Source organism: Camelus ferus, chromosome 9 (assembly GCF_009834535.1).
Source record: "Camelus ferus isolate YT-003-E chromosome 9, BCGSAC_Cfer_1.0, whole genome shotgun sequence".
Lineage (NCBI taxonomy): Eukaryota > Metazoa > Chordata > Mammalia > Artiodactyla > Camelidae > Camelus > Camelus ferus.
The window spans coordinates 71,990,664-72,008,202 of record NC_045704.1 but is presented as its reverse complement, the minus strand read 5'-3'; positions in this window follow the sequence as shown (position 1 = coordinate 72,008,202).

The window sequence follows — 17,539 nt, the reverse complement described above, 5'->3', positions numbered from 1 at the left end:
CCAAGGCAGTGGAAGAAGTAAGAAAGGAGTAGATTCATGGGTTGCCAAAGAGGAAAGAACTGTCCAAGTTTAGAGGCTGATGTATAAGACGAGAAAGAAAGAGAGAGTAATCAAGTACAACTCTGAGATTTCTAGATAAGATGATTAGGTGTAAAGATGGCATTAATTAAAACAGGAAAAAAGGAGAGAAGGGAGCTGTGGTCGGGAGAGAAAAAATTCCATTTGGACATGTCTGGTTTAAGACTGGACTGAGGCAACAATGCAGAAATGCTTACTGGTTGGAAATATAATTAAGAGTTCAGGTAAGAGATTGGGTAAATATTCTGGAGTCAAACATATTATGGACATAGTTTAAGAAGTGAAATGGGAAAAACCCAATGGCAAAGGCTCTGTAATCAGTCAGTGACCTGCAGACAAACAGAACCAACAGCAGATGTGTGTGTGTGTGTGTGTGAGTGTGGGTGTGTATTTTAAAGACATTTATTTTAAGGACTGGCTCATGTGATTGAGGGTGGTTGGCACTATAAAATCTGAAGGGCAGGCAAGGCAGAAATGTTTAGGGTGGGCAGGCCAGCAGGCTGGAAACGTAGAAATTCAGGGAGATATTGCTGCTGCAGTCTTGAGGCAGAGTTTCTTTTTCTCCAGGAAACCTCAGTTTTTGCTCTTAAGGCCTAATTAGATGAGGCCCAACTGCATTATCTTCTTAAAGCCAACTGATTATAGATGTTAGCTAGATCTACAAAATACTTTGAAAGCAGTATCTAGATTAGTGTTTGATTAAGTAACAGTATACTATAGCCCAGCCGAGTTTACACGTACAATTAACCATCACAGGAGCGAAGACAGCACCCAGCAGTGAATGGAAAAACACAGGTCTGCAAATACCAACAAGTAGGCAGAGGAGTAGAAGAAGGGATCAAAGAAGCCAAAATGGAAGAGACCATCAAAAAGATGATCAAAACTGTCAAGTACCCGGGGGTCACATGCTGAAATCAGTTCATGGAACTTGACATTTAGTGGTTCACTGTGACTTCAGTAAGATCTATTTTGGTGGAATTTAGGTAAGGGAGCAAGACTGCAGTGGATTGAAAAGTGAAAGGCAGTTGAGGAACTAAAGGCCTGATTACAGTATATTAGTAAGAACAATAACTGAAATGTTCTGAAAAACATTTTCCCCTTCCTTCAGCTGGGACGTCCCCACTATCAAATTATGTGGGTCTTCCCCAAGGCTAAACCCACTCCCTGAGGGGCCACTTGGCAACAGGTACAGTCATGGCTATTTAGATGCCAAGCATTATGGAAATTAACTTCATGTCAGAGATTACAAATTAGACATTACAATGGAAATTTTGATAATACTCTTAAGAGCTATAAAAGAATCAAATCCCTAGAAATTAAAAAATGTACAGAGAAATGCAAGTGTATTCATTATTAAATATTACTTAAAAATCATTGGTAACCTATGAATTATTGTGGTATTAGAAGAGTTTCAATTTTACACGTCCAGTTTTGTTTAATGGTTACTGACTGCGTATCATGTGCAAAATATCATGCTAAATATAGTGGAAAGAGGGAAGGGTGGTCAGCAGAGTACAAAAATAAAATATAATCCCTCTCCTTAAGATGATTAATTTGCTTTGTTTCTCTTACTTGAATTCAACCAGGCTTAAAATGTGCTTGGCATTGGAAATAAAGAGAAAAGTAAGACACTAATCAAGTCCTCTGGCTTTCAAGGATTCACGTCAAACTCAACATCTGTTTATTGATTTGATGGGAATAAAATCTTAGTAACTTAAAGTTAAGGATGGGCAGGATACACAGTGGTTAAAATCTTTGGAATCAGATGGAGTCAGCGTTCAGTCCCAGACCTAAACACTGTAAACTTCAGTTTCCTTATTTGTAAGCTAGATGGTATCACATATAATCTCATAAGGTTGTTGTGCCAATTGAATGAGAAAACTTATTTCAAAGCACCTAGTGTGGTTTCTAGCATATGGCAGAAGATTTTTAAAAGTCAGTGGTTATTATTACTAAAGTATCTAGTCTAAATCTCTCATTTATTAGCTAATGACCCTGAAACCCCAGAAGAATGTCTAAGGCTAGTGAGCAGACAAGTTAGGGCTAAAATCCAGAAGGACTTAATGGGGGCAGAGGTGGGGGGCAGGCGTCAGTCTGCAGTTCGAGAACTAAGCATTTCCAGACAGACTGCTAAGTAACTGTCATAATTCTTCCCTATGAGTTTCATTAGAATGTAGTTTTTTAAAGCTAAACTTACAGGGAAATACACCTGTTTCAGTATACTTACAATTGCCTTTGAGTTTTCTTTCTTTTTTGTTCTTTGTTTCTCTGTTTCTCTCCTCTGCTATTCTTCACCACAACACAGGGACACAGTCCTTTGCCCGGCTTTTGAAGAATGTTCTGCACTAACTTACCTACACTCTTCCTGTCTCTTCTCTATTTACAGTGTGGATGAGTCACATGGGTAGAACTGTAACTGAACTACTGATCAATGGGCCAGTCCTTGATTTTCAGTGTCCAAAGGATACAGATGAGCTGCAGAGATTTCCTGGGGGCCTGGGTCAGGCAGTGGAAGGGACATCTGAAGGGGCAGCTAAGAAGTCAAGATGCTCAGGCCTCACCACAGGCCTCTATTGCATTCCAGCCCATAAATCTTAACTATGCTGCTTTTTCATCCCTTCCGTGCTGATGTCAGGGACAGTGGGTACCGTGGAAAAGAGCTTACATTTTGGAGTCAGTTGAACTAAATTCAAATCTGGGGGGTTCTGCAACTTACTAGCTTTGTAACTTTGATTCAGTTACTTTGCCTTCCTAAATCTTAATACACTTACCTGTAAAATGGACCTTATACTTAGTTACCAGGATTATGGTAAAGGTTAACCAAAATACTGAATGTAAAACACCTAACTCATAGCAAGCTCTTAGCAACACCCCTCCCGTGATCCTGATACTGACTTGACAGTCTGATGCTCATCTCCAGTTTTGTTTATTTTTTATAACTCATTTCAAAATAAGCATTTAATTATGATGAAGGCACAGACAAGTGGCCTTCCATTTGGTAAAGAAATGATTTTAGATCCCACCACAGAACATAAAATGAAATGTTATTTTGGAAAATATTGTAGCATGTACAATGGTTCACTAGAGATACTACTAACTAAAGTGTTAAGCAAGACATTTGCTTTGGGTTAATTTCAGGAATGTTTTCATTGCAAGTTATGTGTGTGTTGATTTTTTGTTTTTTCTAGTAAATTTATGTACAGTGAAATACACAGATCTTAAGTGTAAAACTAGACAGGTTTTGACAAATGTATAAACTCATGTAACTAACAACCAGTTAAGATATCACCTCAGAAAGTTCTCTAGAGCATCTTTCTAGGCAAGTGCCACCCCCATAGTCAGCCACCTATGATAGTCACCATAGATTAATTTTGCCCATTTTTTTAAAGTTTCACATAAACGGGATCAGGCAATATGTATTCTTTTGTACCTGGCTTCTTTTGCTCAGTATGTGTCTGATATTCACTCCTCTTGCTATGTGAATCAGCAGTTCATTTTTGATTGCTTATAGTATAGTATTCCGTTATATGACTATATCACAATTTTTAAAAATCCACTTGCCTTTTGCTGGGTACTTGGGTTGTTTCCAATTTGTGGCTATTATAAACATTGCTACAGAAACTCTTGTACAAGCCTTGTTGTGGGCATATGCATTCATTTCTCATGAACACCAGGAGTCAAATGGGCTGTCAGAGTAGGCACATGTTTTAACTGCCACAAAGGTCTCCAAAGTCGTTTCTACATTCTACTAGTAATGTATGAGAGAATTCAGGTGTGTCCTCGTCAACATTTGATAGTGTTAGTTTTTAAAGTTTTAGCTATTTTAATAGGTATAAAGTGGCATCTCATTGTTAATATTAATTTTCATTTCCCTGATGACTAATCATGCTGAGTACCTTTCTCTTTGCTTACTAGCCGTCAGTAAATCTCTGGTGAAATGTCATTCAGGTCATTTTAAAAAACTGGGTTGTCTTCTTTTGAATGGTAGTGTGAAATTAATAATAATATATATATATATATGTAAAATATATATACTGGTCTCTGCTTCTAATTCCTGACACAGAGCTCCTGAAACCCTTGTAAATAGAGGTGCTAAAAGAATTGTTTGTTTTAATATTTAGTTTTTGACCAGAGTTCCTGACACAGCTCCTAAGAACTTGGTAATTTCCTGAATGATAGGAACATCTTTTGTTCTAATAAAATGACTCTTGGTGGGCTTCTGGATGGGGACTGGTTACCTAAAGATCAAGTCATTATCACAAGCTTGGAATTTTCAGCCCATCCCACCCTCTTCTCTTGAATTTAATCAATAATCATGCCTATGTAATAGACCCTTCATAAAGACCCAAAAAGGAGGAAATTTGGAGAGGGACTGGAAATGGAGTTAATAATCAATCATGCCTATGTGTTGAAGCCTCCATAAAAATTCCAACGGCATGAGCTTCGGAGAGCTTCTGAGTAGGTGAACACATCTGTGTGCTGGGAGGGTGGCCCACCCTAATTCCACAGGGACAAAAGCTCCTGTGCTTGGGACACTTCCAGAAAATGCCCCGTGTCCTTTCATCTGGCAGTTCATCTGTGTACTTTAACGTATCTTTTATTATGCAATACATTGGTAAAGCGTAAGTGTTTTCCTGAGTCCTGTGAGTTGTTACAGCAAATAACTGAATCTAAGGAGTGGGTCAGAGAGCCTTGGCTTTGTAACCAGACCAGACAGAAGTTGTGGGTAACCTGCTGTGATGCTGTGCTTTGTAATAAAATAAGAAATATGCAGTTGGTCTTTGTCCATGTTCCTGGCACATAGCTCCTAAAACTTTGTAATTGCCTTGCAATAGAGAAGATCTGTAGGGGCATCTTTTGCTATAATATTTGGGCTTTTGTCATTGGCTCCTAAAATCCAGAGCCATAAAGTTCAAAGGAGTGTCTTGTTATTTACAAACCCCTTTCAACCATACCTGAATTTATGTTAATGAGGTGACTTTTGGAAATCCTAAGGATGGAGGCTGGTTGTCTGGGAAACTATGATTAGACAGTTAGAACTTAATCCTACCACCTGACCTCTGGAGAGGGGAGAGGGGCTGGAGGTTGGATCAATCACCTATGGCCAATGATTTAATCAATCGTGTGTATTTAATGGAGCCTCTATTAAAACACAAAAGGAAGGGATTTGGAGAGATTCTGGGTTGGTGAACAAGTGGCGATGGTGGGAGAGTGGTAAGTGGGCATGGAAGGTTGGTGTCCTTCCCACAAACCTTGCCCTATGCATCTCTTCCATCTGGCTGTTCCTGAGTTATATCCTTTTATAATAAACCAGTAATCTAGTAAGTTCTATGAGCTACTCTAGCAAATTAATCAACTGCAAAGAGAAGGTAGTGGGAACCTCCAATCTACAGCCAGTTGGTCAGAAGCACAGTAACAACTTAGACTTGTGATTGGCACCTGAAGTGGGGGCAGTCTTGTGGGACTGAGCCCTTAACCTGTGGGATCTGACATTACCTCCAGGTAGATGTCAGAACTAAGTTAAATTTGTGGGACACCCGTTCAGTGTCTGCTGAGAAATGGAGAATTGTTTGGTGTCGGAAAAAAACACACATTGTACCTGGGGACCTACTACCTGTGACTGGTGATTCAGGTTGGGGACATTCTTGTGCGACTGAGCCCCTAACCTGCGGCGTCTGTGCTAACTGCTTAGTTTCAGAACTGAATTACACAACACTCAGCTGGTGTCACAGGACTGGTTGATGTGGGAGAAACCCCACACATTTGGTGTCAGAAGTAGCATGGCAGTACTATTGTAAGAGTAAAGTAGAAACTGGGAGTTTTACCTCTAAGTAGGATTTAATTATTTATCCAGATACATGTATTTTGAATACCTTCTCTCTATCTGTGGCTTTTCATTCTCTTAATGACATCTTTGAACGAGCAGAAGATTTTAATTTGGATGAAGTTTCAATGTATCAACTGCTTTTAGGTTAGGGTTAGTGCTTTTTGGGGCCTTTTATAAGAAATTTTCTTGATCTTTATAAAAATCAAGTCAATAAATGAGAATGTATTTCAATTTTAAAGACATTAAAGTTCAGTAAAATATACCTCATAGTTTGCACTGTTTCACCAAGTTTCAAATACAAATAAAAACTCAAAGTGATCACATAAAATGGCAGAATTGAAGTAATTTAACTTCTATTTCTTTGACTTTAAGTCACAATTTATTTCAAATGTATTATTTACACAAAGGCCTATGTGGTATTACACGAGTTATGAGATGCACCTCAAGAAAGCTCGAATGATTTCTCATCATTATGAATCCTAAACCAAGAATTGACAACGTTTTTCTATAAAGGGCTAGATAATAAATACTTTAGGTTTTGCAGACCATTCAGTCTCTGTTGCAGTTGCTTACCTCAGCTATCCCAGGGTGAAAGCAGCCACAGACAACATGTCAATGAATGAGCATGGCTGTGTTCCAATAAAACTTTATGGATACTGAAATCTGAATTTCACATGTAATTTTCATGTCTTGAAAATACTGTTCTCCTTTTGATTTTTTGGCAACCACTTAAAAATGTAAATGCCATCCTGTGCTCACAGGATGTACAAAAACAGGCAGCAGGCAGATCTGGCTTGAGACCCATTGTGTGCTGATCCCTGGCTAAAGGAAAGTTCATTTTTATTTAATATTCCTTGCTGTCCCCTTCCGTGGGGACAGCTCTGTGGACAACAGAGGTCTCTTATCAGGCTGCCTAGCTTCACAGGCTGCAGGCCTGTCTCCCGCCCTGAGTTGTCTTGAGTCTGAGTAGTCTGACTTGTGCAAATGAAGCTCAGGGTCCACGTGCTCTTGCACAAATCCCTGGGGCGGAAGTCAGCTTGAATGCTACTTTGTCTCCCAGGCTTTCTGTGTTCATTCTGCTTTTGGCCTGTGAATTTTTTAAATTTGTCAATTCACGCATTTTATCCAGCATCTATTGCTGTTTTCAGTAGGAGGGCTACTCAGAGTATTACGTCATTCTGTAGAAACAGAGATCCTCCAACCACAAGTAATTTTTATTCACACTAAAAGCAATGTGTTGTTTTACTCTTTCTTTACTTCATAATTTCTCAACGTTTTAGAGGTTAAAGTAGGGAGATTTTTAGATTTCTTTGTAGGAGTTATAGTTTATTCCAGGCTAATATCTTTTAAGAGTGTCAATATTGGTAAAATAGATTTTATATAGTTTGGTTATTTAAGGCACCTATAAATGTAGGCAGAAACCTTAATCAAGATTTAATTGCTATTTATAAACAAAATCTTGATGTATTCTAAATGCTAAAAAGAATTTTAAATTAAATCAGTAAGAAATACCAAATGGAGGGAAAAAAAATCTATTCTAAGGAATAGATTATTTTGTCTATTCAATCTAATTTGTTTGATGGAGGACCTAAGGACTTCACAGGCCATCATCTTTACAAGAAGGATCATTCAAGTTTCATTCTGTTTATATGCTCTTAACGTCCACATGAGCACAATTTCTGAAACATACTCTCTAAACAAAGTTGGTGTAATCTAATTTAGAAATATTTCCTAATTCTGATATATTTTTCTTTATGGACAGCGTTTGTCTTTGCCAAATGGATATTTATGCTATCAATTTAGTTTTTAAGTGCCTTTCAGACTTTTAATCTGAACATGAATGTCATGTTCCTTGCCCCATCCCCCTTTTGAGAATATTTTAAATGCACTTTCTTAGCAAATTTTAACAATACAGGGTTATCAACGATAGTCACTATGTTATGTATTAGATCCTCAGACATTATTATCTTATAGCTGAAGGGCTTTATGCTTTTACAACCTCTCCCTATTTTCTGCTACCCTACTCCCCTAGCCCCCCCCCCCCTGCCCTAGGAACCTACTTTTCTACTCTGTTTCTGTGAGATTTTTTTTTTAATAAAGATTATACATATAAATGATAACACGTAGCATTTGTCTTTCTCTGTCTGGCTTACTTCACTTAGCTTAATGTCCTCAAGGTCCATCCATGTTGTTGCAAATGGCAGGATTTCCTTCTTTCTCATGGCTGAATAATTCCATTGTATATACTGCATCTTCTTTATCCATTCATCTGTTGATGAGCACTTACACTATCTCCATATCTTGGCTAGTATGAATGATGCTACAATAAACACAGGAATGCAAATATCTCTTCAATATCCTGTTTTCATCTCCTTCAAACCACGGCTGTCTCTTAATATGATTAAAAAGACAAATGAATACAAAATCTGAAGTATCGATATAATTTAGGTTTTGCACAAGCTTTAGTTTGTTTTGATTTTAGATGGTCTAAGGTTATTGGATACAGAATGTGGCTGGTCTTTGCCCCCAGTTCCTGTGAGGTAGCCTTTAAATCCCTGGAATGTCCTCAGTGATAGGAGCGGCGTTGTTATTCGTGGGCTTCTTTGGCTAGTAAGATGACTCAGGATAGGGGAGACACATGCTAGAAAGAGCAATCATGTGATTAGAAGACTGAGACTGTGAGCCATATGATATCAACACAACCTTGGGGAGGGGAGGGAGGATGGAGACTGAGCTCAAACTTATGGCCAATGATTCAGTCAATCGTGCCTGTGTAACGAAACTCCAATAAAAACTCTGCACGATGAAGCTCAGATGAGCTTCCCTGGTTAGTGGTATACTGTGCACTGTCACACAGCGATGTGAGGGTGGGAGCTGACTTCATGGGGAAAGGAAACTTCACCTCCCAGACCTCACCTGATGTGTTTCTTCGCTGGTTCTGATTTCAATCTTATTTGCTGTAATAAAACTATACTCTAAGTTTGGTGCTTTCCTGAGTTCTGTGAATTGTTCTAGTGAATAAGCAAACCCGAAGGGGTCATGGGAACTCCCTAAATTTGTAACAGCTGATCAGAACCGAGGATAGCCCTGGGAATTTCCAAATTTTCAGCTGGTGAATGAAATGAAGGCATTTTTTGGAAGACTATGCCTTAACCTATGACATTTGGCCCATGGGTAGCTAGAGTCAGAATTGCATTGCAAAGGCTTTACCATATTTACTGCCACTGTATTCCTGAGCTACTTTGTCTTATCTCTGAGTACTTTGGCTCATAGAGGAATTGTGACCATTTTTAAAGAGTAAACCTATTATGCATTATATACCTTTAAAAAAGAAAACACTGCAATTGGTGATAGTAGTAATTATTTCTGAAGTAAATCAGACACCAGACATTTTTATCCAACAAACTTTTATTAAATATATTCCATTGGTACATTCTAGTTGGCAGGATGCAGAGATAATACACAATTCCTACTACCAAGGAGTTTACAGTCTAGGAAAGACTCAAACAATTACAGTAGATTGACTCAGTGCTATGAAAGAAACATAAAACAGGAATCACGGAAACGCCAAATGAGTAGGTGAGGAAGAAAAGCAGAGGCCCAGAAGAAGTGTCTCAGGACCGAAGTATGAGAGCTGGGCAGGGAATGGCCAGAAGGAAGAGTAAGAAAGGAGAAAGAGGACAGCATGGAAGGTGGAGAGTAGGATGCCCTCTGGGACATGACACAAAGTTGAATTGCACATAGGAGAGGCAAGAGCTGCAGTTAGAGTGTTTCTGAACATAAAATGCCTAATATACACTATGCTAAGCAGCTTGGATTTTTATCTTAAAATGTAGTGGGAAGCGCTCAAGGATTTCAAGCAGAGGAATAAAATAATTAAAAAAATTTTTTTGGAACAGTGTAATAAATAGATGAGATATCAGATGAGATTTGAATCAGTTAAGAAATGACAAGGTAATTCTGGACAAAAACGGTAAGACCTCGGAATTAGGACAGAAAGAAGGAAGTAGAATCACAAGACACCCAGGAGGTAAAACTGAACCAGAATCAACTGAATTTGAGGGAGCAAGCACTTAGGGAGGCATCAGGGCTTGGTCTGGATGGTGCTTCTCTTCAGTAAAGGGAATAGAGGAAGAGAAGCATCTATGGTGGGAAGAGTCGAGTTCAGTCCTGCACACAGTGAGACGCTGTGAACCACCAGGCAGAGCAGGCACATGGCTGGGTGTACGAGATGGCAGCTCAGCAAAGTTATTGCAAGGGAAAATACAGACATAGCGGGGAGGGTAACAGCTCAGTGGTAGAGCATGTGCTTAGCACGCCTGAGGTCCTGAGTTCAATTCCCAGTACCTCCATTAAAAGAAAGAAAAAAGAAAAAAAAATAGACATAAAGGTCATAACTTTAACACTGATTTTGGATTTGTGGGAATGAATAAAATCATCAAATAGGTATTTGTAGAGCCAGGAAAGAATAAGACCAAGAAAAGAATCTCAAGAACATCAACATCTGAGGAGTAGATGGAATTAAGACATACAGAAACTCAAAAGAAAATGGTGTCACAAACCAAAGAAGGATCAACAGAGCTGCAGAGATCCAGCAGCAGAATAGATGCAGGTCATTAGAGGCCACAGTCTCATTGCAGCAGAGATGGACATTAGATCAAATGGATTAAGAACTTAGAAGGGATGAGAGGAACTCTGACTACTTTTTCAAAACTAAGGTGTGTGAAAGGAAGGGAAAGTATTGGGAAATAGCTAGATGGGACGAACAATTAGAGGAAATTTGTTCTGATTATTTTTAAGATGGGTACATTCTAATATTCTGAAAGGAAAAAGCCAGCAGTGAGGGAGTAGTTGAAATTATGGAAGAGGATAATGGATGAAGCGAGGGCTCTGTGAATGTGGGAGAAAATATTCAAAGACATTCAGAGAAGGGGTAGTGGGGTAATGTTCAACACACAGTATGAGGAATACCATATTCTGAGCAGAAAAAAAATAAAAAAACAACGGTAGGGAAGGCACTACAAAGAGAAAACTCAAGTTACAACTCTAAGATAACCTCCTTACAAGGACAGGGAACTCACTGACAATGGAAATCCTATTGAGGCTGCTAATCTTTGAAAATGATACAAAACAAGCAGCAATTTATGCACATGCTCTACAGAAGAACGCCATGCATAATACCAGGCCCAAAGAAAAAGAAGTATTTCCGTGCCATGCTTCCTTTTCCTGAGGAAGCCAGGAACTAACTACTGAAATAGATACGTAAGTGGAGATTCTGTTTCTGCTGAGTACGCAGAAGGCACGGCCATCCTGTGAAGGTGTTATTTAGCATTTTAAACTAGTACTCTCTACTCATTTTCTATGGAAACAGTTCTGTAAAAATAGCCCACAAAAACTCATTGAATTCATCCTGCAACTGAAACTTTTCAACAGAACTTTGGCAGTCTTCATGGAAAAAACAACAACAAAATATTCTGAAATGATGGTGTTATATAGCTGGCTGGAATCCTCACACGGTGAGTGACTCATTTCTGCATACTAACTCCACAGGGCACTTGACTCAAATTTATGTCCAGAAAAGATTCAGAAAAGGAACTTATAAAAATGGGGCTCACAAGAACCCCATTAACTTGTGTGCTGTATGGAAGGTTATTTCCTTATGTCTCCCAGAATCTAGGTAACAATACTCACTTACTTGTATGGACTGTATTGTCATTCAGGAACCTTCAAGTTGGTATCTCAAAGAAGGGGTGTCCTAATTAGGAATAACATCCCCTACCTCTCCCCAAACACTAATAAAGTTGACAAAATGACACTCAGATTTTTTATGTCAGAAACAGTTAAATGTAGTCAGTATTAGTCCATTGCTAAGAAAATGGTAATCTGGGTAACCTGGAAAATCCAGTTAACATGTTTGCAAGGCTGCAGTTCATCTGCAACAATATGGGGCTCCCTGGACAACAACCCACCGATACAGTTCCCCCAAACTGTGACATAAATAAACTCTGGTTATCTGGTGACCAGTCAAGCATCCAGAAAGGGCTTCCTTGTGATACCTGGGTATTATAAAAAGAACAGAATTAGACCAAGCTATTAGAGCAGTATCCAGTTTAATTAATTAATCTCTTTTTCCTTCTGCTCTCCCACGGTACACTGCGTGTACCTTTGTTATAGCATGTGTCTGTCACAGCACTATCTATGTATAACAGGCATGTTATATCTATTAGCATGTTATCCCTAAGGAGCAGTTATACTGTTTTTCCCACCTAAACACAATCTCTAGAGGGTAGAGATAATAACTTACACTTCTCTTTTTCCCTAAGAATACAAGACACATAGCCTTACACATGACACACTCAGTAAATATTTGTTGTATTGAGCTAGGCACAATTGAGGTCAATTAGGTATGACAGGGCCTCTAATTGTGGAAGGAATTAAGCCAAACCTCTGCATGTGATGGACACTCATGAATGTGCAAGAATCTATCAGAAATAAGTAAATCAAGCTCTCAGGGGCTTCTGGGGAGAAAGGTATAAACATATTCCAAGTAATCTGCAGAAAGGAATAATAATCTCAACTCTCTCTATGCCTATTCATTCCTGTGTTCAGCTGGTTACAAGAGGGGAAGAAAATCCCACAGCTTATTCTAGTTTTGTTGAATTTCACCAAAAACTGGATTTCATGTTTATAACAATCAAATGTTATGATAGTCCTAAAAAGACTAAATGAGAGCTTTTTTTTTTAGGATCTATTTCTTTGTGGTTTTAAACATTATTAAAGTGAATGCAGAGTACTGTTAATTTAGATCTGAATTTATTTTTATTCTCCTGACATTTGACATAAACATCTAAAAGTAAGAAACAAATAAATAACAAGTAATAAATAATAAACAAATAAAAGTAAGAAACAGTTTACAGTTTGGATCACCAACAGGTTTTACTCAATCCCTGCCCTCCCCTCCCCCATTCAGTTATGTTCAACGGTCATTCACATTGATTTATATAATCAACACATCTCAACTTATTTTGGCATAGAGTAGATTCCAGGCTGATTATCACCTCATGCACAAATCACTACAATAGTTTACCAAATCACTTCCTTGTTTTTAGCCTCCCCTCCCAGTTCCATTAAGCGCATCTGTACTTGCTGTTCCTGTTAAGCAGAACTCTTACCAAGACGTTCTACAAATATTCACTGAGCACCTATCCTGAGCAAAGCACGGATATAGGTGTTACAGAGAAGGTACAGACAAGTAAAACACTGCCCTTGCCCTTTGCATCTATAGTCTAACTAGAGAAATAACAAGCAATAGTAATAAAACATTAAAGGAAATGAAGAGAGGAAGAAAGAAAACAAATTACAGCTCAGGTGAGGTGGGAAGATACTATAGATGAGGGGCTTCTAGACTAGAATTTAAAGGAGAAGATTCCTATCACATAAAGTCGAGAAGGAGTATTCCAAGCGGATACAACATTGAGCGGTGAATGGCTGTGAAAGCTTAGGCAAGTTAACCGGAAGCAACATACACAGCAGATAAGATCAAATAAGTAATGAAGACTACAAACCCTGGGCAAGAATCTCAGCATATCCTGTCCACTGAAAACCACTCTTTAAAAGTGCTATTCTAGCACACAACGATATGGCATATAATATTACTTTAAAACAAAAACAAAAAAAATCAAGTAACACAAGATCCAGGGTACCCATCCAAGCAGGGGAATGGCAGGCGAACAACAGTTTAAGAAATAGTAAACTGGTCACTGGGCCACCACCTGCAATTGGGCAGGTTTATGTAGTCTGTGTAAATGGCACTTCCCAAAGTGGGTCAGTGCACAACCCGTTCAAAAGTACTGTGACCCTGACAGTTTCAGACAGGGGAGTACTTAACTTTGTAGGGCTCTAGATGGGTCCGAGGGCAAGAAATCAAGTCTCTTAGAAGACTGAAATCAGTTGTATGGCTCAACGTCTTGAAATAACACAGTAGAGACGCAGGTCCTGATGAACTAGGTAAAAGCAAGGAAATTTATTACTGAACTCTAAACACAGGGAGACCAGGCAGGAGCCCAGACAACAGGAAAGTGAAAAAAATAATATTAAGTGATACAAATACCAGTATTAGTATGTCTCGGAGTGTAATTGCTATGTAAGAATGCTTACAGCTTCTTTAAGAAAAGGATTGGCCACAGAGTTTCACACAGCTATGTCCCCAAACACCCCCAACTTACTGATGGAGATTAATTGGCCACAGACCAAAATTACTAGGAAGTGAAATATATCATCACATCATTATTCAAGAAAAAATATTTAAGCCTTTTTTATGGTTATTAATGCCATGTTTGCTTCCTTTCATTATAAATAATATTTCAGCTACATTATAATTTTTAAAAGCTTTGATTTTTAGTCTAGAAATCCCTATTTTCTGAGTACAAATATACTAATGGCAAATTCACTTTTTTGGTGTGTGGAAGGCAGAGGAGAGAATGGCCTTAAAGTGCAGTTTTACTTGGACACATAGAAACTGTAAAACCAACTGGCCAGAGAAAAACCTTTGTTTGGTAACAATATCATACAATGCTAACTGTGTATTACATTGCAGGCCTTTTGATAGATACTTTATTTACATTATCACATTTAATCCTCACAAAACACCTAAAGGTAGTAACATTTATAATGACAGTTAAGACTTGAACAATTACTAAGTACAAGACACTGTTCAGAGCAATTTATATGTAGTATTACCTCATTTAATCCACAAGACAGTCCTATGAGACAAGTACCTTTTTTATCTGCATTTTACACATAATATATTTGAAGATTAAGGAACTTTCCTAAGGTCACACTGCTAGTAAGAAGAGCCAGAATTTAAGTCCTGTAGTCTGACGTCAAAGCCCAGGCTCTTAATTACAGCTTTTTACTGCTTCTGCAATTGGTATTCATGGAGTAAACAATGTTTCTGATACTACTGTTAGAATTTCATCAAGTGCGTATTATTTAATGAACTTCTGAAGAGAAGCAATAGCCAGAGCAAAGAAAAGATTAAAATAGATTCTTTTTGAGTCTAGATCCCAAGAAGCCATTATTTTCAGAAAATTTAATGAGCTCTGATAGCAACATGTTGAAAATCACTGCAAAGAAACAATGCTACTCAGTTCCAATAGAAAACTTTATACTGTAAAACAACAAAAAAAGCCAAATAAACAAAAAAAAGCCAAAAAAACAAAATGCAAGGAAATAAGGTTAGGATGAATTATACCCTATGTCTGCCTAAGACTTAGAAAATGCAAACCAAATTCACTCCAAGGAAATTAAGTTTGTGGAAATTCTGCAAACTTGATATAGACAGGGGCTTAAGTTTGGTTTAAAAAGTTTCTAGATTTATCATAGAAAAAAAAATCACTGTCTCTAGGTATCATTAAGTGACCATATTACTAAATCTGAATAACTCAATGGCTATACAGTTTATTAGTGTACACATTTAATGATAACGTAAATGTTTTTTTTAAAAAAATTATACCGTGGTTATGCTAATTTTCTGGCTTACGGAATTACTGCATTGCTCACTGTTTCATATCTGTTAAAGGAGGGAAGGTAGGAAAAGAAGAGAACAATGACAGAGACTTACTGGGGTTTAGAAGTATGAAGCAAAGGCCCACACGTGCAAAGAGCCCAGGCTGGCTCCCAATCTAGTACTTTTTCCAGTCTAACCCACTTCCCCTACAGAAGGAAGTTTCTGAATCTACAGTATATCTTAGAAATCATCTAGCTGGAAGCATGCATTTCACTGACAGCAAAACCAATCCAAACCCACACAGTGACTGGCACCGGAGCCAGAGTAAATGGGCTTCCTGACCACGGGTATTCTCTCTGGGCACAACTGTACTCTTTAGGCACATACATTCCTCGGTGCATACGTATTACAATCTGATGGACACTGTAGATAACTATCAAATTAGTTTCAAACTCCATATCTGCAGTGTTGATTGAGTCTTTACTAACTGACACTATGCTAGCCCTTTATATGTATTCTTTAGTTTATCCCCACAATAATCCTCTGAGGGATGGTATTACTATAGTCTCTACTTCACAGATAAAAGACAACTGAGGTTTAGAAAGGGAATGCGCTACTGAGTAGAAACATCTAAACTTAAATCAAGGTCTGAATGACACCAAAATCTGAGTTCTTAAAACATTATGCAAACTTCTCTCTGCACAGCTCTTCCCTTACAAATAAAAAAAATTATTTATAATAAACTACCATATGTAGGTGTACATTTATTCAGCATATATCTACTGGGCAAATGTGTCAAATGCTGCTCTAGGTGTTTCACATTCATGTATCAAATGGAACAACAACAAAATTCCTGCCCCTGTGGTGCTTATAGTCTAGGAAGACACAGACAATAAACATAATAAATAAGTAAATTATACATTTATATTCGAAGGTGAACAGTGCTATGGGAAGAAAGCAGATGATTGGAAGTGTCAGTTTTATACAGGTTAGCCCTCACTGAGGAGGTAACTTTTGGGCAAAGACTTCAAAGAAGTGGAGCCAGAGCCACAAAGATATCTGCGGCTGGGGGGGTGGGGGTGGGGGGGTGGGGGGTGGGGGTGGGGAGAACAGCAAGAAGCAAGGTCAGAGAAGTAAAGGAGTGGTACAGTTAGGGGGCAGGTGTGGCATGATAGACCACTTTTAAGAATTTTGGCTTTTGAGTGAAAGAGAAACCACCCCACTTCTCCCACCAAATCTTGCCTAATTGATGTTTCCCTAAATAACTCTTAAAAGGGCACTATGTAGTTTTTTAAGCAAAGAAAGAGTGAAACTATGTATCCCTGATTCTACCTTTTTTTGCAATAGATTCTGGAGGAAGGAACTGCCACGTATAAAAATAGGTTAAAAACAAAGAAAAAGAGTTTACACACATAAGCAAACATCTGAGGGAGCAACTTTACACAAAAACATAGGGCTGTAGGTGACTTTCTTACACAGTCCACATGGTTACTCTTCCAATCCATTAAGCTAAGGTTAATGACAACAGTAAAAATTTCATATTTTTCACAGAAAATAGTTATGAATACATAGATTTTTAAAAATATTATTAGCATTTCACATGATCACATAACGTAAAATGTGTAGATGAGTAAGATCACTGAATAAAATAAAACTAATTTTCCCCCCAAGTAAGCCAATGCATAATCAAGTAACTTCAAAACTTTTCTTTATCTTAGTAAATATAACTCCTTCTCCTAAAGCAATGCCATCTTTAATTATAACTTATTTGTGAACCGTTAGAAAAATGACAATCAATTCAGGGTCTCTAAGCTCTACAAATATTAATCAAGGTCCTCTAACAAAGAGGCAACCTCTGGAAACATGTAGTTTAGGCCAGCTTCAGAGTAAAAGAATATTCTCTATTCACTATAAGGTCAGATGGAGTTTACCCAGAAGCCCTGATGTCTTCTTTTCAATAGACACACAATGAGCTCAAATAGGAAAATTGAAAGATGACTTCTTTTAGATGTAAGGTAATCACAATTTGTTCACAATGTAGTGCAGTGTCTCAACTATGCTGCTATCACTTTACAATAAAACTACTATATGAGGTGTTTATGACAACGGAATGAAAAGCCATCAGT